General features: G+C 35.5%; 1 protein-coding gene across 41 annotated transcripts in view; it reads right to left on the minus strand.

The window, feature by feature from the left end:
• The window catches only part of Ptprd (protein tyrosine phosphatase receptor type D), a 2,240,535-nt gene that overhangs the window by 1,677,277 nt on the left and 540,621 nt on the right, over window positions 1–22,637 (minus strand). For all 41 annotated transcript variants that reach the window (XM_031377711.1, XM_031377696.1, XM_031377694.1 and 38 more), the window contains exon 3: window positions 18,784–18,854. The gene's annotated coding sequence lies outside the window, so the exon portion shown is untranslated. The remainder of the gene's footprint in view (window positions 1–18,783; window positions 18,855–22,637) is intronic.

Consider the following 22,637-nt stretch of genomic DNA (forward strand, 5'->3'; position numbering starts at 1 on the left):
AAAGAGTATTATCAAAACAAAGAAAAATATTCAATTCATATTAAGAATGCAAAAATACTGTTTCAATATTTTTAGAAGCATAATAATCAAACTCAATTTTATTTTTTATTAAATAATAGGTAAATATTTGACTCAGTATTATTTGCTTAAGTATTAGTTAAATATTTTAACACTTTAACATAGATGAGCTCTTTGCTGTATGATGACACCAAGTGGTCATAAAAGGGATTTATTTCAGGAATTAAACTCCGGTAATGTTAGAGTAAAATGATGTTCCTCTATTCCTTCACCTTCTCCAGGTGTTACATATGAGCAGACAACATGTATATGACAAATACTTGATGATTTTTCCTGAAACATATATATTAAGTTAAGAATTAATGGACTAAGAGTTTCAGGTGGACTAAGCAGCTCTGAACATAACACAGGCTGTCATTCCTAACATCTGTGGGCTGTTCAGTTCTGCTATGATTGATCAACAGATCTTCTTGAGTGGTATTAACCACTTCAAAACTGCAAGAGATGTCATCTGAGGTGGAACCTTTTATCCCCCAAGGTCCTTCTCTTTTGTCCTATGAACTCCCAAGAGCCCTGTATCACACATGAAGTCTCTACTTTGCAATGAGAATATGACCCTTTTGTGATTAAGAGTAAAGAACAATTTTGTTCCTAGAGATGCTCTTATGCTTTCTTTTATGTCTTCATCCACTGCCTCAGTCCTGGTCTAACAATAAGATCTATAAAATCTGAACTAGCTATAGCTAAAATAATTTAGTGATTTCCTAATAAATAGAGATGTTGGTGAATTAATATAATTTGTTTTTCTAGATGACATCTCAAACACATACATTTTATTTGTCTCTCTGAATGCAGTCCTCAAAAGATAGATTTCATATGGTTTTATTTAATAGAGGAATTAGAGAGCGAGAGTAAGAGGCACCAAGAGAATGACTGGAAGAAAAGAAAGCTATTTTTCTGTTATTTAGCTTAATATCTGCAGAATTTACAGATGAATGAATCTTCACATTATCTTTCCTATCACTCATTTTAAGTGGCCAACACAAAAACATCTTCATATACCTTATTCCTTTGCTTAAATTTGCATATCAATTTATCATCAATGTCCAATAAGCAAACGACAACTGCATCAGCAGCAGCAGAAGCAACAAGAAATAATATATAAAGCACAACAACTGAGGAGACACTTTCCTGGGCATTATTTGTTGTAAAAATGCAGACAATACACAAAGCAAATTTTTATTGATCTTTCTATTCTCATTTCTTACATTTCCTTGTATGTACTTTAAAGTTCCACCAGTAGTTAGGAATTGAAATATATAACCCTTTTAGGAAGCCATGCATCTTTACATTATTTGGACAAGGCAAGAATAATCTATATTCAGTGAGGATTCCCGAAAAGAAGCTGTGTCAGTAAAGACTGATTGAATCCTACTGCAGTGATGGCATGAGATTGGAATATTGCAGATTTAGAGGTAATTATCTTATCTTGGGCTACCCTTGGGCCTCCAAATACATTATTTTCCAACTCTGTGAAAGACCTAATATCTTGTGACTAAGAGATAAAATATTTTGAACCAGTTAACTTAGCAGACCATTCACTTCCATCAACAAAAACTGTTCAGAATGTTATCACACAGCTAAGACTTATTGAAACTCCCCTACACCTTCTTATAGTCATCTCTCTGTTGTATCAAGCCATGTGGTCTTTATTGGATATTTTATTTATTTAAATATCAAATGTTATGTATGTCCTTTCCCAGTTTCCTCTCCAGAAATCCACTATGCTATCCTCCCTCCCCCTGCTTCTATGAGAGTGCTCCCCCACCACTCACCCACTCCTAACTCCCTACCCTGGCATTCTCCTACACTGGGGTCTTGAACCTTTCCTCCCATTGATGCCTGACAAGGCCATCCTCTGTTACACATGAGGCTGGAGCCATGGGTTCTTCCATGTGTACTCTTTGGATGGTGATTTAATCCCTGTAAGCTTCATTTGGAATAACAAAAAATCCAGGATAATAGAAAATATTCTCAACAATAGAAGAACTTATGGGAGAATTACCATCCTTGACCTCAAGATGTATCACTATATGGTATTGGTACACAGACAGGCAGGTATATCAATGGAACAGAATTAAAGACCCAGAAATGAACCCACAAACCTATAGTCACTTGATTTTTGACAAAGGAGCTAAAAACATCCAGTGGAAAAAAAAAGACAGCATTTTCAACAAATAGTGCTGGTTTAACTGGCAGTCATCATGCAGAAGAATGCAAATCAATCCATTCTTATCTCCTTGTACAAAGCTCAAGTCCAAGTGGACCAAGGACCTCCAACATAAAACCAGATACACTGAAACTAATAGAAGAGAAAGTGGGGAAGAGCCATGAACACACTGGCACAGGGGAAATTTTCCTGAACAGAACATCAATGATATGGTTCATGCTCTACGATCAAGAATTGACAAATGGGACCTCATAAAATTGCAAAGCTTTTGTAAGGCAAAGGAAATTGTCAATAGGAGAAAATGGCAACCAACAGATTAGGAAAAATTTTTTCCAATCCCACATCCGATAAAAAGCTAATATCTAATATATACAAAGAACTCAAGAAATTAGACTCTAGAGAACCAAATAACCCTATAAAAATGGGGTACAGAGCTAAACAAAGAATTCTCAACTGAGGAATATCAAATGACCTAGAAGCACCTAAAGAAATGTTACACATCCTTAGTCATCAAGGAAATGAAAATCAAAACAACACTGGGATTCTACTTCATACTTGTCACAATGGCTAAAATCAAAACTCAGGTGACAGTAGATGCTGGCAAGGATATGGAAAAAGAGGTTTTGCAAGCTGGTACAACCACTCTGGAAATCAGTCTGGTGTTCTTCAGAAAACTGGACATAGTACTACTTGAGGACCCAGTTATACCACTCCCAGGCATATACTCAAAAGATGTTCCAATATATAACAAGGACACATGCTTGACTATGTTTTTAGCAGCCTTATTTATAATAGCCAGAAGCTGGAAAGAACCCGTATGTCCTTCAACAGAAGAATGGATAGAGAAAATGTAGTACATGTACATAATGGATTACTATTCAGCTATTCCAAAAGACTTCATAAAATTCTTAGGCAAATGAATAGAACTAGAAAGTATTGTCCTGAGTGACATAATCTACTCACAAAAGAATGCACATGGTTTGTACTCATTGATAAGTGGATATTAGCCTAAAAGCTTGGAATGCCAAAGATACAATTCAAAGACCCCATGAAGCTCAAGATGGAAGAAGACCAAAGTGTGGATGATTCAGTTCTTCTTTAAACGTCTTTTAAACTAGCCTTTCCTTGTTCTTTAAAACTATAATGCTTCATCAATCTGCTTCTGAATTGGAACATGAAATTCAGGATGAAGTAATTTTGTCTTTCCAGGTCATAGTCAGTCACAATGACTCCAAAATGAGAGTTTTGGTTTGTTATTCTTATTGATGTTTGCATTGACTATATAATGGTCACTAATGTCCTATATAAATTAGAAATAGTTATTTAAGTGCTTTCCATAGGTCATAATCCAAAGTATGTATTCACAATTTGTTACCAACTGCTACTAAGTCTGTACAGAGAAAACATATCCCTCACCCCCTCTGTTTCTATTTGATAGGGATTTTCTGTAGATATTTTCAAGTCTCGTTTGTTTTCAGATATGGGAAGAAGTCCAACAGGCAGATTTATAAGAGTGATTGGAATCAGTCAAGTATTCTGTATCTTGTTCATGTACTCTTTATTTTCCTATTGAAAATTTGTTTTTAATATCATCAATGATATGTGATTTTCTCTTGTCATTTTTGATTAATTACTTTTGGGAGCTCTGAGATTTTGGGGATGAATATATTTTGTAATTTCCATATTCATATAATATATTGATTACTTTACAATAATGAAATATTCTTTAAAATATAAAAAAATATGTCCATTATGCAGATGAGAAAACTAGAGGTCATGAAGGATTAGGAGGTTCCTACAGCTATAATTTCACTTAGCCTTTAGCCCACCATTTTCACTTCTGTAGCCTCTTTCCATATTGTACTATACAGTGTGTTATTTCAAACCACACAACTATAACCACAAAGTACTCAATGTGGATGTTGATCTCAAAATTTTTGATGTATTATGATTTCTCTTTTGGAAAACCTTGGAGGTATGAATGTATTGAATTACAAAATTATGTTTTAATTGCCTGTCATTTAGAATGTCTGTACTTAATTACAAAGTTATATTTATTTGCATTATTCTCAGTCCTTCATTAAATAAAGTAGAGCTTTAGCAAGAGAAAATGAAATGAAGAAACTGTAGTCACACATAATCAGTGAAACAGGAAATAAAGATAGAGCAAAACCACAGTAGGAAATGTTGACTTGGAATGCAAAATATATTTTAGTTCTCAGTTCAAAATATTCGAGGTATATTTTCCCTATTAGTTTTGGCATCAACTTCCTTTGCAATAAATGTCTTTTGCTATGATTAATTTATTTCTATGTTTAACATTTTTTCCTCTTGTAATTCATGGGAATTGCTATCCTTACTCTAGTTTATAAGGATATTAAATTGTGCTTCACTTAGCACTTCAACTCACTGCATTGTATTGCTTGAGTAACTAAAATGCCTTTGAGACATGAGGTTTACAAATGATAATTGCCAAATTAAATTTACTAGATAGTCCTAGTGTGGATAATCAACTTGAAGTTATTCCTGAAGACAGGTGTCTTTCACATATGTATGACACTCCCAGCATCTATCTGGGTAGCTCCTGAATAATTTACTTTTATGGCTTTCAGTTTCAATTGGATTTTATCAGCCTAATGGTTTGGGAAATGGTTATGGTTAACAATAATTCAGAACTGACCTTTTTAGAATTATCTACTTTTTCATTGGATTCACCAGCAAGAATTCTAATTGAAATTGTTAGCAACAAAAATATGTGCACCAGCAGCTGCTGAGTTACATTTTATTACTATTGTTATTATACTAGACAAATATTTAAGTAGTTAAGAAAATCATGGTAGGAGAACAAAGCCATCCATAGAAATAGGTCATTGTATCTACATAAAAATGTATAAATTAATTGTTCTTTTGAGAAAAAGCCAATGAAAATTATCTTAAATAAAATTGCTGTGATATGACAGCTAAGTGTCGATGTGATGTGCTGAGTCTTCTGGGAAGTAATAAGAATATAAAGAGGTTTGGATTTTTGTATAGAAATCAGAAAATGTCATCCATAAACTCAACCCTAAAACGTGTCTCCCCATGGGACTTAAATTATGTAACACAAAGTAGTTAAGCCAGTTCTAGAAACCAATGTTAGCAATGTTGTGAGTAGGAGAGGAGAAAGCAAAGGGGAATGGAGAGGGACTTGGGTAAATGTGAGAAGGAAGAACCCACAATAGCAGGCAGCAGTTGTATACATTAGTAAATGAGCTAATTTTTTTTTCTGATTCAGTTTAAGAATTGAATATGATTTATAATTTAAAATACAATATTCTTTTGAAACTGCACATTTTAATTCCTAAAATGGTTATAATACATAAAATATTTGGGGGGCTTATTATTAGTATTTTGAACCCATACTGACTTCAGTTGCAGATATTGCAGAAGATTGTTATTAATACAATTATTTGAAAAATCAAACATGCATTATTAGCAAACATAAATACCTCTTTTTCGAAATGTGAGCTAAATTAATTCAATCTTTTACAAGAATACTCCTGATTTATTTTTACATTTTACCTTCTGCTTTATCAATTATTTTTGAGGTCCCGGCATTAAACAAGGTTTTGAGCATGTTTTAGAAGCCAAGGCATGTGTTATACCACTGAGTCATATGCTTACCCGATGTCCTCTGCTTAAAATGAAGTAAAACTTTGGGTGGATATACTACATGCAACTAAGAACATGTTTGCCCTCACTTTTTGTGTTTTTCTCTTTAGGAACTACAGAATTCTAAGATCTAGAAGCTCTTAGAATTGGCCACTTTGCATTGATGTATTTGAAAGCAGTCTCTACACTTTGAAATTGATTGCTTTGTGTGAAAACTCTTACTTGTCGACTCTCTTATGGCAAGTATTTCTCATGTGAAGTGTTGCTGATTTGATACTGGCTTCTTGAAAAGTCCACCAAAAACAGACATTTCTTTCTCTTGTAGCAGATGTTACTATCAACATCTGTGATGGCGTATTTTTTCCCCCATAAAAAATCTTTCTCGCCATTAAAGTGACTGACAATTTGGCCAGAACTTGCAGCCAAATTAATAAGATGCTTTTGGCTGGATAGTTGTATGTCAACTTAATACATTCTAAAATCATCTAAGAGAAGGGCACCTCAGATGAGAAAATGCCTAAGATTGGGCTGGAGTTATACATGTAAGGCATTTTCTTAGTGTTTGGTGGAAGAAACTCCAGCCCAAAGTGGACGGGTCACCTCTGGACTGGTGGCCCTAGATCCTATAAGAAAGCAGACTGAAAAAGCCACGAATAGCAAGCCAGCTACTCTACCCACTACATTCATGAAGCAGCACCCCTTTATGGCCTATATGTCAGCTCCCACCTCTAGGTTCCACCCCTGTTTGACTTTCTGTCCCCTCTTCCTGCAATGATGGACTAGAATGTGGAAGCACAAATCAGATAGATCCTTCTTTTAACTTGCTTTTTAGTCATGATGTTTCTGAAGCATGATGTTTGATAGAAATAGATACCCTAACTAAGACATGTCTTGATATCCCTGAAGACTATATACTCAATCTGTCATCCTACTGTGTACTTAGCCAGTTTTAAGATTCATCTGACATTAAGAAAACCAACCTAACAATCCTCTGGATTTTATAAATAATCAGGTTTTACAACCGAAAAGAAATTCATAGCTTCAATTTTAAACTATGTAATTTTCTATGCCTCAGACATATAAACTACAGGTAGAGAGATGAAACAGTGAGAGAAGTACAGAATTTAGATGTGAGATCGATCTTTTTCTAAACTATTCCAAAAGGAAGTCTCTTTCTTCATTCCTTAAAGTGGCATGTCATTAACAGCACAATCTCACGTCCCCTACTGCACACACTACTTACTAATAGATTCAGGTCTTCTAGTCCTACCACAGAATGTGAAAATCCAAGGTAATTGTATAAGAGCAGTTTGTAAACATGATAGATGATATTTTAGAGGATCTACTGATGTGCGAGTGGTGGGAAGAAGGTAAAAATTAGAAAAATTAGAAAATCTGGCAAACACAGGTAAAGAGCCTTGGTGGCAGTCACCTGGAGAACTCTTGTGACCCACATGGGATGGAAAGCTGGGCTGGCAGAGCTACAAGGAGTCTCACTTATATTTCCCCTTTGAGAATTTACCAAACCTGCAGCCTGTTTGATGACCAACCTGAGTAGTGCTGATCTGGTGTCTCGAACTTCTTTCCCAAATACAAATCACAACCTGCTAACTCAGCAGTACAACCAGTGACCAGCAAATGTACCTTTGCTGCAGTGAAGCCATTGTAAACTACTGTCATTTGCAAGCAGATACGGCCTGACAGCGCTGCCACCTTAGGAAGCAACTGCAGGGAAATGAGGCACAAATTAAAACCCAACCAACACAAGTTTTACACAGTGGGTACTTCATTATAAATTATGAGAAAAATCATTATGCTAATTTAGTGCAGTTTATGTAGATTGGGTAGAGCTGTGTTAAGATTTACATTGGCCAAGTTTTATTTTAGTTACTGGGCTGAATAAAATGGCACAAATGGGAGCCAAAATTCTGAATTTCCATTTAAAAATGATTTCTTCTGCTAATTGTTTTCATGTTCTCAATAATTCACTACCATAAAGCAGTGAGCCCATTGAATTATACAGATGTAATTAGGTTGTTCCTTTAAAATATTTTATGTCTCAGCACTTTTATGACTCCAAAAACCTTTATATTGGATTTCTATAAATCTCTCTTTGGATGAGATTGTATTCTAGCTCAGAAAATGAAATTGCTTCAAATATATATACATATATATATATTTAAAGCAATTTCATATATATATATATGTATATATATATATACATATATATATGTATACTTTGTCCCAAATTTAATATTTAAAATAAAACAATATTTTATCTCTTAATCAGTGTTTGAAGATACAAAACCAAGGAGATTTTTGAGAATGACTGAATATTTGTAGATTGTCAATGAGTGTGTCACTATTATGATTAGTTATACTAGCTAGGAAATTGCCATAAATATAGATTATAGACATTTATAAAATTTTCTGGAAACCATAGTGTTTCAAATACTATCATAATAAGAATTTTAATATAAGTGGACATGATGGTGCACAACTTTGATTCCAGTATTCTGGAGGTATAGGCAGGTGAATCTTTGTAATTTCAAAGGCATGCCTGGTCTACACAGTATTAAAATAGTTTAAATTTACCCATTGAAGATATATAAAATATCAGGCATTATTTATTAAACAATAATTGGCCATAAAGATTTATTAACCTGCTCTTGGAAATATGCCACTCGCCTTAGATAGCTGCCCCACTGAGTACACCCTTTTAGAGTTTGTACACTTGGCTGGTTCCTGTTAATCATCATGTTACCTGTTCTGTTTGTGATTCACTAGTGCATTATGAGGCTGCTTTCTGACCCTGCCCTCTTTCTTCCTTCAGTCTCAGAGTGGACTAAACTGTTCTGGGGCCCCCAATTCGTTCTCAGATCCTCTACAGTGTCCAGAGTCGCCTGTAGCCCCCAGGGCTAGAACCTGCATCCTTGTCTTCTTTGAGGCCCAAGGATCCCCACATCTATCTCCCATTGCTCCTCTCCCATACTGGTGTCCCTTCACACAGCCAGATGCCCACCTGGAGCAACAGAGCACAGACAGACACTGCATCCATGGCCCGGAGTACTGGACTTCTGGCAGGACATGGGTCATCCTCTTCAATCCCTTTAGCTCCCCTACCACCTTGAGGCGCCCCAGGGCCAGGCCCAGCCCCAGGGCAGTGGTGAGCATTGCCTCTGAATAATTGGTTACAAAACAGGCCTCAACAGGTAAAAGAATAATGAAATAATCTCATGCATCCTATCAGATCACCAGGGACTATGGCTGGTCTTCAATAACAATATAAACAACAGAAAGCCTGCATACACAAGGAAGCTGAACAAAGCTCTACTCAATGATAAATTGGTCAAGGAAAAAAAAAAGAAAGAAATTAAAGACTTTTTAGTACTCCATGAAAATAAAGACAAAACATAGTCAAACTTTTGGGACACAATGAAAATAGTGCTAAGAGGAAAACTCAGCTCTGAGTGCCCCCAAAAAGAAACTGGAGAGAGCATACACTAGAATCTTAACAGCACACCTAAAAGTTCTAGAACAAAAAGAAGTAAATACACCCAAGGAGAGTAGAAGGTGGAAAATAATCAAACTCAGGGCTGAAATCAATCTAGCAGAAACAAAAAGAACTATTCAATAAATCAACAAGTCCAGGAGCCAGTTTTTTAAGAAAGTAAGCATAGATAAACCCTTAGTCAGACTAACCAGAGGGCAAAGAGACAGTATCCAAATTAACAAAATCATAAATGAAATAGGAGATATAACAACAGAAACTGAGGAAATTAAAAAAAAAAATCATCAGGTCCTACTACTAAAGCCTATACTCAACAAACCTGGAAAACCTGGATGAAATAGAAAATTTTCTAAATCGATACCAAATACCAAAGTTAAATCAGGATCAGATAAACCATTTAAACAGTCCCATAACCCCTAAAGAAATAGAAGCAGTCATTAAAATTCTCCCAGCCAAAAAAGCTCAGGACCAGATGGGTTTAGTACAGAATTCTATCAGACCTTCAAAGAAGACCTTATACCAATACTCTTCAAACTAGTCCACAAAATAGAAACAAAAGGAACACCATCCAATTCTTTCTTTGAAGCCACAGTTACAGTTTTACCTAAATGACACAAATACCCAACAGAGAAAGAGAACTTCAGATCAATTTCCCTTATGAATATCAGTGCAAAAATACTCAATAAATTCTCACAAACTGAATCTAAGAACACATCAAAACAATCATCCATCATGATCAAGTAGTGATGCAGGAATGGTTCAATACAAGAAAATCTATCAGCATAATCCACTACATAAACCAACTCAAAGAAAAAAAAACACACACATGATCATTCCATCAGATGCTGAAAAAGCATTTGGCATCCTTTCATGTTAAAAATTTTGGAAAGATCAGGAATTTAAGGCCCATACCTAAACATAGTAAAAGTAATATACAGCAAACCAGTAGCCAACATCAAACTAAATGGATAGAATTTTGAATCAATCCTACTAAAATCAGGGACTAGACAAGGCTGCCCACTCTCTCCCTACCTATTCAATATAGTACTTGCAATTCTAGCTAGAGCAATTAGACAATAAAAGGATGTCAAAGCAATACAAATTTGAAAAATAAAAAAAAATTACTATTTGCAAATGATATGATAGTATAGTTAAGTGACCCCAAAAATTCCTCCAGGGAACTCATAAACCTAATAAAAAAAACTTCAACAAAGTGGCTGAATATAAAATTAACTCAAGCAAAACAGTAGCCCTCCTATACTCAAAGGATAAAGAGGCTGAGAAAGAAATTATGGAAATACACCCTTCTCAATAGACAGAAACAATGAATCTTGGTGTGACTCTAACAAGCAAGTGAACCATATAACAACAACTTCAAATCTCTGTAGAAAAAAAATCAAAGACCTTAGAAGATGGAAAGATCTCCCATGCTCAAGGATTGGCAGGATTAATATAGTAAAATTGTCCATTTTACCAAAGGCATTCTACAAATTCAGTGCAACCCCATGCAAAATTCCAGTCAATTCTTCATAGAGTTAGAAAGGGCAATTTTTAAATTCATTTGGAATAACAAAAAGTCCAGGATAGCAAAAATTATTCTCAACAATAAAAGAACTTCTAGGGGAATCATCATTCCTCACATTAATCTGTACTACAGGGCAATAGTGATAAAAAACTGCATGGTGTTGGTACTGTGAAAAGAAAAGTGGGGAAAACCCTCGAACACATTGGCATAAGGGAAAATTTCCTAAACAGAACATCAATGGCTTATGCTCTAAGATCAAGAATCAACAAATGGGACATCATAAAATTGCAAAGCTTTTGTAAGGCAAAGGACACTGTCAATAGGACAAAATGACAACCAACAAATTTTGAAAAGATCTTTACTAATCCTACATCTGATAGTGAACTAATATCCAATATATACAAAGGACTCAAGAAGTTAGACTCCAGAGAACCCAATAACCCCATTAAAAATAGACAACAGAGCTAAACATAGAGGTCTCAACTGAGGAATCTTGAATGGCTGAGAAGCATTTAAAGAAATGTTCAACATCCTTAGTCAACAGGGAAATACAATCAATACGACCCTGAAATTCCACATTACACCTGTCAGAATGACTAAGAACAAAAACTCAGGTGACAGTAGAGGCTGGTGAAGATGTGGAAAAAGAGGAACACTTTTCCATTGCTGATGGTATTGCAAGTTTGTACAACCACTCTGAAAATCAGTCTGGAGGTTCCTTAGAAGTAATATTACCTGAAAACCCAGCTATGCCACTTCTGGGCATATATACAGAAGATGTTCCAACATGTAATAAGGACACATGCTCTACTATGTTCATCACAACCATATTTATAATAGCCAGAAGCTGGAAACAACCCAAATGTTTCTCAACATAGGAATGGATACAGAAAATACGGTACATTTACAGAATATACTAATACTCAGCTATTAAAAACAATGACTTCATGAAATTCACAGGAAAAAGGATGTAACTTGAAAATATCATTCTGAGTGAGATAACCCTGTCACAAAAGAACACACACAGTATGGATAAGTGGATATTAGCACAAAGCTCAGAATACCCAAGATAAAATTCATAGACCACATGAAGCTCAAGAAGAAGGAAAACCAAAGTGTGCATGCTGCAGTCCTTCTTAGAAGGAATGAAATATTTACAGGGAGAAATATTGGGACAAAGTGTGGAATAGAGACTGAAGGAAAAGCCTTCCTGAGAATGTCCCACCTGGGGATCCATCCCATATACAGTTGCCAATCCTGGAAGCTATTGTGGATTCTGGGAAGTTCTTGCTGACAGGAGCCTGATATAGCTGTCTTCTGAGAGGTTCTGCCAGAGCCTGGCTAACACAACGGGGAATGCTCACAGCCAACTATCCTTGGGTGTGTGGGGTTCCTGGGGGAGTAGTTGGAGAAGGGACTGGAGGATCTGAGGTTGTTTGCAGCCCTATGGTTGGAGCAACAGTATCAACTGGCCAGATCCCCCATTGCTCTTGGGGTCTGGACCACCAACCAAAGAGTATACATGGAGGGACCCATGGCTCCCATTGCATATGTGGCAGAGGATGGACTTGTTGGACATAGTGGGAGGAGAAGTTCTTGGGCCTGAGGTGATTCCATATCCCCGTGTAGGAGAAAGCCAGTGTGGGAAGTCAGATGTGGGTAAATGGTTGGGGTAGCACCCTCATAGAGACAGGGGGGGATGGGATAGGGAATTTATGGAGCGGAAACCTGGAAAGGGGATAACATTTGAAATGTAAATTTAAAAAAAATCAATAAAAGAAAATTTTTATTTTATTTTTTCAAAAGTACTTGTACGAAAAATGGCCAGGCAGAGAAGAGATCTCAAGACAATGTAGAAGTGATGCCTGATTCAGTTTGCTAGAGAATGGTTTAACAGGGTCTTTTGAATGTTGTTTTCAAATGACCAACACTATCATATCTATAGAGATTGATGCTTTTTCTGGAGCAATCCCTAATGTACTGAAAAAAAATACTAGCTTCAAATATCTATGGGTCCTGGCCAGGAATATCCACTGAGCACTTCACTGCTTATGACACTATTTCTGACTGTGAAACTACACTCTAAACCTGCCTTTGGTAAGCAGGACAGGAGGCCAGAGAGAATGGAAGAAACCTAGTCACTTGGTGCTGTGGACTGTTGCAGAATCTAATTCACTTGGGCAGCCAGGGAAGTCCTATCTCAACATGGAATAACCAGGAATTTACTAGGAATTAATATAGTTTTAAACATTTAAAATCATTATGGATATTTTTAATTCTTTAAAAATTATAAGGAAAGTCCAGGATATTGCTTTAGTGTCTCAAGAAGAGAAGAATCTGTTCTAACAGAGTGAGTTTCAAATGGCTGTAGTACAAACATATACTCAAGTTTTGTCCCTTTCTGCTCAGTTTTACAAAATTATGATAATAGGCCTGTCTTTACCAGAGGGCAATGATTTCACAACATCACAAGTCTGCACTGGCTGCACTTTCAGAGTATCCAATATTATCTGTTACAGGCTTGACATAGCCAATATGGTGTGGTTTGTATTCCAGGTACATTATACATTTACAAGAACTCGTTCCTCAAGAAAAGGAAGTTGTGGTCCAGTAAGCATGGAAGAGATTTGGTTTAGTGATGTCAAACTTTAGAAGAGATGTGAGAAGGATATGAAACAGTAGCACACCACAAAACCTACAGTTGTTCTCAGGTGACAAAGAAATAGCACCAATCGATATTAACATCCCATTAAGCCAGCCAGCAAACCAGAGAATGCATTGCCTGCAATATGAAGCATTCCTCTGGAGATTTGGCCATAGTAGAATAAATAAAAAGGGGTAAATCCTTCTATTAATTCAGTTCCCTCACACCATTGATAGGAACTGTGAAGTCAGTTTCCTGAAAATAGCTAGCATGTTGGAAAGTACTGTACTATAAATGAACGTCAATGCAATGGGATGCAATTATTACTTTATATATATGGAGGAAAGTAATCTAATTTGTATCTAGAATGAATGGATAAGAACTTCTGTTATAAATTCAAAAAAGTGATTTCAGATTAAAACGAGCATTAATTCTGAGTGAGGAGGGTTAAGTGGTATATAGTATGTGGCTTTCTTTATGGTGGCAGTGAAAAATGAGTCTCTAATTTGTAAATACCAGCCAGCACTCCAGAGAGAAACCCTATGTATTATTCATTTCATATTTCGGCCATGCTGTTTGTGTATGGATGTGTCAAAATATACTGACTAAGTGTGTTATTAGATTTTAAAAATGAGAGGAATATATTAATTTGAAATTTAATATATTTAATTTATACATTGAGGTACATTATTTATATAGCACATGGTTCTATAACTATGTTATCTTTGATATTACTATATGCTTTACATGTTCTTAGGAAACAAGACAATAGTTCTATTTCCTTAATATTGGTTTCAGGATCCTTTGTGGATACCACAATCCATCAATGTTGAAGTACATAGTAAAATAAGCTGTGTGTAGTGTGGATAAAACCTGCACATATTATCCTGTAGGATCTGAAGTATCCCTGGACTGCTTTTAGTTTTGATTTCAGTTTAAATGCTATGTAAATTGTTACACTGAATTGTTTAGTGAATGAATAATAAGAATAGAAGAGATTTTGTGTGTTCTGTATAGAAGCTTTTTATTTCTGAATTCTCAATCCATGGCTTAGTCGAATCAGCACAGTTTGCGGATACTTAGTGTTTAATGCAAATTTGTAAGAAACACTGAAATTAAAAAAAAAAAGAAACACTGAAATAAAAGTAGTAAAGCTATTGAAATGTACAATAAAAATGAACCAGATTAAATGAAGAAATGTGCAAGCATGACCTCTTTCCTGCTTAGTGCTTAGTAAATGTGACAAAAGCTCAGGTCATCTTGGAAGAAGAAACCTTCATTAAGAAAGCCCCTCCCCCTGTGAAGCACTTTCTTGATGAACGATTGATGTGACAGATCCCGCCCACAGTGGGAGATGTTACTCCCAGAATAGTGGTCCTTGCATAGATAAGAAAGCAGACTAAACAAGATAGAGAGCTGGCCAGAAGGCAATAGTGCTCCATGGCTTCTGCTTTCATTCCTGTCTCCAGGTTCTTGCCTTGAAATCATGCCTTGCCTTCCTTTGAATACAGACTGTGGCTTGGAAGTGTAATATGAAATAAAACTCTTCTACTCAAATTGTTCCTTATCATAGTGTTTTCTGACAGCTTAAGGAAGCCGTGAGACAGTTTCCTACTTGGAAGAAGTCATCTTCTCCTTGTTTTAGATGTTTATGTTTTAATCTAAAGGATAGTTTTTAATGAAGCATATTGAACATGGCTTAAAGTACACTAAATTACATTTTTAATTTTCAGTAATATTTTCCTTATCCTTAACATTGTTATTGATAGGCTGTCATAAGAGAATTGAAAAGAACAAGAAAATTTGAAGGAATTGAAAGGTTTCTTTTTGGGGAAGTAGCCTCCTAAATTCATAGGAATGGGAAGGATAAGAGTTTTCCTGGGGGTGGGGGAATTTGAGTTAAATTTTAATGCATTCCAGGTTGAGAAGTGATCAGAGTGAGAAATAAACCTGCTGCGTTCTCTGGAACAAGAATATATTAATTTATCTGGGCAGTGGTGGCACATGCCTTTAATCCCAGCACTTGGGAGGCAGAGGCATGTGGATTTCTGAGTTTGAGGCCAGCCTGGTCTACATAGTGAGTTCCAGAACAGCCAGGGCTATACAGAGAAACCCTGTCTCAAAAAACCAAATATATATACAGGGAAATACAAATTTATGTATATAAATTTGTAAGTCCTGAGCTGTGAATCACTCAAACAATAAAGTAGATGAGTTTATCAGGGAATCTCTTAAGTGATGAAGGCATATACCTAACAGAAGATCAGAGCAAATGCTAACTCCTAGGAGAGATATCTTTGAGAGGACAAAAGTCAGGGGAATGAAGAGTTAACTATATTAGTGGCATATGAGAGGAAAAACAAAGGCCACACATGATTTTCAACTTACTCTGAAAATTGACTGGGGAGATGGTTCAGAGGTTAAGTGCACTTGTTTCTCTTGGAGACAGTTCGGGTTCTGTTCCTATTACCCCCATCTGGAGACTTCAGTCCTCTGGAGATACAGCTAGCACTCTTAACAGTGAGACATCTCTTCAGCCCCATAAGTAATTGTTATGGTTGTGCTATTTGGTTTGAGGTTGATTGCTTCATCAGAAGCCTTGCACATTGCTGCTTAAATCTCCATTATGTTCTAGAAGGGTGATAAACTAACTTGCTGTTACATAGAATTTATGCATGTGGTTAAAAATAGATGCTCAAATAACTTTGTTAAGTGTTTCACTACTGATAATACTGAAGAGCACACAGTGTATAGCAAATGAAGTAGCGAAATTAATGAATCTGTTAGTCTGCCTAGATGAAGGTCATGGAACATTTCTATCACTACAGAAGAGAAAACATATTTTGAGATAACATTTTTAAAATGTGTTAGACAACATTTGTTCCAACTTGTAAGAGAGAAATTTATTCCTGATATATAGGAGTTTTAGATGGTGTTTCACCCGTGTGTACAGGTGATTGGGTAATATGAGAACTTAGATGTCCAAAGGTTGTCCTAAGATAATTTTATTTTAAGTTTTATAAAGCAATAGTGTGGAGAAAATAGATTTTCATTTCAGAGAAGCATTAGATTTCTGAAGGGATGAGAGATGGAAAATTCATTTCTAGGCAAGAAAATTTTAAATAGATTTTAAATTGTATTAGCACTATTTAGTCCTGAATGAGAAGAAAATTTAGATAAGTAGGATGTGTATTCAGTAATATTACAGGTTAATGGTGTTTAGACAATCTGGAATGCCTGAATATACCATTTAATATCCAAACTGCTTCTTTTAGACTTAAGAAGGTGCTTGATTCATCAGATATGAGCTCCTGGCATAGCTGGTAAGAATGTGCAACCCATAGCCATGTCTACAGAATGTTGTTTGGTGCCCCATGGGAAGCAACTCAGATATACTCCAGTTTCATGTTGGCAGAGACATTGTTCAAAGGAATTCTCACTACTCTCATATCATGTTAATACCCTTTCGTTACAGTGTAATACCTGGTAGAAATAAAGAAATAAGAATGAAAGGGAAGAAGGAAGGAAGGAAAGAAAGAAGGAAGGAAAGAAGGAAGGAAGGAAGGAAGGAAGGAAGGAAGGAAGGAAGGAAAGAAGGAAGGAAGGAAGGGAAAAAATGAAAAAGCAACAGCATGGAGTCAATCTCACTAAGGGATCTTACCACGCAACAACAGTAGTGTGGATCTACAAATTGACCTGAAGAAATACTTTAGAGATAGTCCATGTGATATCAGGTTTCTTTCTCAGTCATTTGGTTATTTGATTGTCTGTAATAGCCATTGTGGAATTCTCCTACTCCCTCAACTTCCCGAAGTGATATATTAAGTTATACTCCACAGGTGCTGCTTTAAGGCTCTTAAAACATTCATCCAGAACAGGCATTTCCTTACAATATATAATTGTAAAAATACACTCCCTACCACATTTGTTATACAGTGTCAATTCTGTTTAATTTTCAAAAGATGTTTGAGTGTATGGTGTTTATATTTGTGTGTACATGATTTACATGTGGGTGTGTGCACACATATGAGTTCACAAATATGAGGGGATGTGCATATATGAGGCCTTAGGTGGGTCAGGAATCATTCCTAATCACTCTTTCACCTTGCTATTGATGCAAGGTCTCTCAGTTAAACTTGTATCTTACCCATCTGCCTATTCTTACTAACCACCTTGGCCTGGATATTGCCCATCTTTCTTTACCTTCTGATGTTGAAATTTTAGGCAAGGGCCACCAAGAATATCCAATGTTTGTGTGAATGCTGAGGATAAAAACTCTCATTACTACACTCTTCGAGAAAATATTTCAATTCCCCAGGCAAATTTATCATCCTCAAGCTTGGCATTTATAATTATAAATGAGTAGGTACCTCTTCCAAGTTTCTAGCGATGAGAGCAGTAGAAGGAGCTAAGTGTTTGAGAGAGCATGCAGATCTTGCAGAGACACAAATTGAGTTACTATCATTCAGGTTAGGTAGTACACAACTACCTGTAACTACAGCTCCTAGAGATGAGATGCCCACTTTGAGATTCAAGGGCACGCAACTTACATGTGCACATACCTATACTTATACACACATACACTTGTAATAAAAATTAAGTGCCACTTAAGAAAAGAGTTTCTGGTGAATAAAGAAAGGCAGGGTAGTGTATACCTTGGATCTCTGCACTCAGAGACTGGAGTAGGAGGATTACAAATACAAAGTCAGTCTGAAATACACTGTCACAGCCAGTCTCAAAAACAAAACAAAGAAAACTATTTAAGGATAAAAGATGCTTTGATCTTCTTTTTAGATAATTTAAGCAATAGTGGCCTGAATGCAATACTCATAATACCTGGAGAAGAATGTGAATGTGAAGAGAGATTTAGCTCTGTTAAAGAATGCTTCTTCCACAGTTGTTTATAATGTAACCTATTGTGAATAAACTATTTAAAGAAAAGTGTTCAGCAATGATAGCCCATGTCTATATATTTCTTGAATCAGAAAATCATCCTATCTATTCTAGCATATAATTTGAATTTTACAACTGCAGGTTTCCAAAAGTTTTCATTATGAGAATAATTGAAAACAGCAGCACAGCTATTATCCCTCCTTTAAATAATACTGCAATTAGTGAATGATCTTGGCATCTTTACTTATGTTCTACATAGGCACACAGATTTCACAAAACCAAGTTCGCAAAGAAAACTGTGTAAGACTTACCAAGTAAGATCCTCCCCCCGAAGGGGAGAGGTGGCTGGCAGATGGAAAGTTCACAACTCCTCAAGATTCCCCTGAAGAAGAAAATGGGGACACCTTTAATCCACACATATGAGGACAATGTGTTGCATGTATAAGTGAGTAAATCAATGAGGAGGCCTGGGAGTATTAACAGACTAATGAAATTGATGAATTATTGTTAATAATGCACAGTAAAAATTCTGTGATTCTCTTTTAGCTATTTAATGTAAGGTAATATTGCCATAATATTGAAAGATTATTCAATGTTCTTAAATATTTCTTTGTTCTATACTGCCAGAGTACAGGACAAGAATTTCTTGAGTGACTATAAAACCACTTTCTTTCCCTGAAAGATAATGCCATTTATTAAAACATACTATGGATTTTATGCATAAGTTTTTGATTTTCTGAATTTCAATGGAAAATAAAGATACCAGTCTTTTCTCTAATATTCAAATATCCAGAAGCTTTCTCACTGAAATATGAAGCATCAGTTTATCAAACTGTGATGATTATCTGCTGACTTCTTCTTCCATACTCAAATGACTGCCATATAATTACAAAATTTACCACATTTAATTTAACAATATAAAATATTGAGATCACAGGTTTGGCTGAAAATGTGCATAAACACTGCTCCCATACACCTAAATGAAAGATACATAAATCAGTAGCTGAATATTTATAAAATAAGTAAAGAAATATCTCCTAAAATGGATTAGCTCAAAAAATACATTTAATGGCAGAAGTTCAAACTATAGGACATAGGTAGTCAGACTAATGTTAGCCAAGCAATGACCAGAGAGAACATTTTCATCTGAATACAAAAATACTTTGTACAATTTCTACTTATTTCTGAGTATGAAGTTCAGGTCTCCACCATGATTGACCACATGTGACCCCTTACCATGTACATCTCTGCCTCTTCTATTTATTTCATCTAGAAGATTCTCTCTATGAAATCTTTACTCACTCACTCTCATTAAAGGTCAAACCTAGCCTAGTGAGAGCCACCAGACTTCCTGGGTCTGTCAATCACTAGCTTGCTTACCACTAATATATATTTCAGTTATTTCTCATATGTATACATATGAACCTTTTTCCCACTAAAATCTTTTAGTTCAACCATTTTTCCTACATTTTGTGTGAGCTTAAACTTTCATAGGACTCCTATCTTGATTCAACTCAGACTCTGCTACATATTAACATTTAGGCCAGTCTGAGAAATCTGAGACCTTATCATGGAATAACAAAATATTAATAATCTAACAAATTAGGATTACATACATAGATTATAATTGTGTTAATTGGAGTAACCTGAAATTATCATAACTGAAATAAGAATTATCAAAGTAATCAATATTTAGTCTTTGTGTACATGCTTTATATACATTGTTTATATACATTGTTTAATTTCATTTTCTTTTTAGTAGAAAGTTATTTCTATTATTATTTGTATGTATGTATGCCTGTGTGTGCTTGTGTGTATGTGCATGTGATAGATAGATAGATAGATAGATAGATAGATAGATAGATAGATAGATAGAGTATACCATATGTCCTCATCAGTATGAATACTTACAGTTATGATAACTGCTGCTGGAGTTATAGGCTATTGTGAACAGCCTGATATAACTGGGTTCTGAGAATTAAACTCTAATCCTTTGCAAGAGCAGTATAGTCTTGTAACCACTGAGCCATCTTTTTGTTCTCATTCCTGAATGTATTAATTTCCAAATATTTTTGTGAAGTACAAGACACATATGTTTTCTCCCCTTTTAAGATAAAAATCTGGCAAAGAGAATTTCATTTACTTGTCTAAGATATACTAACCTGTAATTTGATAGATCTGGGGTTAAAATACAGGTAGTCTGATACCAGTCCTAGGTGCAATATAATTCCATTCATGTGGAAAAGTTGCACAGTGAGGTAGATACAGAATGTTAGGAGAACAGAGGAAGGCATGTTAACAAGTTTCCATTCTTCTTCCATTGTGCTTTAGACTGGAGATCATATTTTCTTATGAGTATACAATTTGTAAATCCATGATCTGCAGGTGTGATTGTATTGCAAATTTTAGCCTTTTGATAGTTATGTCATTATTGAACCTTACCAAACAACTGTAATAATATATTAGAATGCAGGGAAATGGTGGCACATGCTTTTAATCCCAGCACTTGGGAGGCAGAGGCAGGTGGATTTCTGAGTTGGAGGCCAGCCTGGTCTACAGAGTTCCATAACAGCCAGGGATACACAGAGAAACCCTGTCTCAAAAAACTAATAATAATAATAATAATAATAATAATAATAATAATAATAATAATAATAATAATTAGAATTTAAAGCAGGGGACCAATGTTGCACACCCGGAATATTACCTCTTAGGAGCCTGAGGCAGGGTATCTATGTGAGTTAGCTATCACCTTGAAATTCACAGTTGATTTTCAGGCTAGCCTGGGATGCTTGGTAAGCTCTGTGTGTGTGTATGTGTGTGTGTGTGTGTGTGTGTGTGTGTAAGAGAGAGAGAGAGAGAGAGAGAGAGAGAGAGAGAGAGAGAGAGAGAGAGAGAATACATATTTTAATTTACATTCCAAAATATACTTCAATAAATATAACACGCCTGTTAAGTCAAATCTGTGCATTCCCACTTTTTGTTTTGTTTTGAACACCAGAAGCATATGAGCACAACCTGGCCTTTAATACTTCAGTTCAGTAAGTCTTGAGAATAGTTTGAGTAGTTTTTGTGTTATGCAATTCACATTGCAGTAATCTTGTTCTTTATTTTCCAGAAACGAATCACTATTTAATGATAGTCATAGGTAAATCTATGATGAGTTATCCTAACCTTTTCTTCTCAGTAACAGTTTTCAGATTCTTGTAAAATAAACATGGTTCAGATTTGTAGCCATCAACTCTAAGCTACAGGTCTGTCAAGCAATTGACATACTACACAATGTTACACCACTGATCTTAAGAAGTTTTGATGTTTTCCTCTCCTCATTGAATCTCTTTCCTGTGTATTTTTTGTTTATTTGTTCGTGTTTGTGTTTGACTCTTTTGGGTTTCTTGTGTTTGTTATATTCTTTCCGCTTTCTGGCAATGTTGGTTTATTTGTTCATTTTTAATATTTATTGATGCCAAACTGACTGTCATATACAGAAAAGCAAGATTTTAACCTCACAATTTTTGTAAGAACTTTTGATCTATTTCTTAAAGATTCAGAAACCAATTCTTCATTCTTCAAATACACTAGTTATCTGAAAAAAAAAAAAAGACTAAGAGGACCAATGTTAGAAACTAAATTTTATCCCTTGTGTGCTAGTTAATGTTAACTATCAAAGTCAGTGTAGCTAAGAGTCCCCTGAGAAGTGAATTTCAGTTAATGAATGACCAAGATCAGATTGACCTGTGAGAATGTCTCTGGGAAATTGTCCAGTTTGCTAACTGAAGTTGGTGGGTGTAGCCCACTTAGGGTTGCAGCATTCCTGATGCAGGTGGCGCTGGCTGAGTAAGAAAGCTAGCTAATCATGAGCCTGTGAACACTGCTTAAGTTCCTGACTCAGTTCTGACTGTAACCTATACAGTGAAATGAACATTTTCCTTCCCTAAGTTCCAGTCTGTCAGAGTGTTTTATCCCAGAAATAGAGATATTATTTTCTGTGATTTTATTCCATCAAATAGTAAAGCAACAGTAACATGAAAGTGATAAAGGAAACAAAATATAGGAAGAAATGAAAAACTAAAGAGTTGTTTTCTGTTGTAAACAGAACATTGCAGAACAAACTGTGTAAAGAGAATGTGCTCCTTACAAAAGGAGCACAATTTCAGGGAGAAGT

The sequence above is a fragment of the Mastomys coucha genome, unplaced genomic scaffold (assembly GCF_008632895.1).
Source record: "Mastomys coucha isolate ucsf_1 unplaced genomic scaffold, UCSF_Mcou_1 pScaffold18, whole genome shotgun sequence".
NCBI classification, from domain to species: Eukaryota; Metazoa; Chordata; class Mammalia; order Rodentia; family Muridae; genus Mastomys; species Mastomys coucha.